Below are 782 nucleotides of genomic sequence, written 5' to 3'. Positions count from 1 at the left end.
CTCCCACTCGGGGGCTTAGCTGCAGTCCAGTGCTCGCCTAAGTTTGAAAAAACCTACCGAGTGATGAGCAGCCCTCCCACTCGGGGGCTTAGTTGTAATCCAGTGCTCGCCTAAGTTTGAAAAATCCTACCGAGTGGTGAGCAGCCCTCCCACTCGGGGGCTTAGCTGCAGTTCAGTACTCGCCTAAGTTTGAAAATCCTACCGAGTGGTGAGAAGCCCTCCCACTCAGGGGGGCTTAGCTGCAGTCCAGTACTCGCCTAAGTTTGAAAATCCTACCGAGTGGTGAGCGGGGCTGCGGGTTGACCACACGCCCACCCCCCTCTCCCCCGGGGGCTGCACCGTCAAGAAGAAGGACGAGATTGTATGCACCCACCCAATGATTGGCCCCTTGCTGATGACAGGAACGTCAACACCATTGTTGAGTACCTCGCTGATGAGCTGATCAATGCTGCCAAAGGCTCATCTAACTGGTCGACTACTGATCCTTCTTCCGCACCTGCATCAAAGGATGAGAAACCGATCCAAGAGAAGAACATATTTCACTCGAAGATAAACCCAACATATTCAAAGATAAATCCAGAGGTTCCTAACCACAGATTAAAAGTACTCGGGCGTCAGGCCCGAAAGAGTTTTAACGATTACAAAATCACTCGGCATTCCGAGGCAAATAAAAGTCGGGCATAATGTTTTTTCCGTCACTCGACGAGAGAAGGGTTGGATGGATCGCAGAAGCTGCCAAGATCGATGCTGTCAGCAATGCGGGTAGCTACCTCGAGGAAGGT

Source organism: Triticum dicoccoides, chromosome 3B, assembly GCF_002162155.2.
Source record: "Triticum dicoccoides isolate Atlit2015 ecotype Zavitan chromosome 3B, WEW_v2.0, whole genome shotgun sequence".
Classification (NCBI taxonomy): Eukaryota; Viridiplantae; Streptophyta; class Magnoliopsida; order Poales; family Poaceae; genus Triticum; species Triticum dicoccoides.
This window is presented reverse-complemented; position numbering follows the sequence as displayed.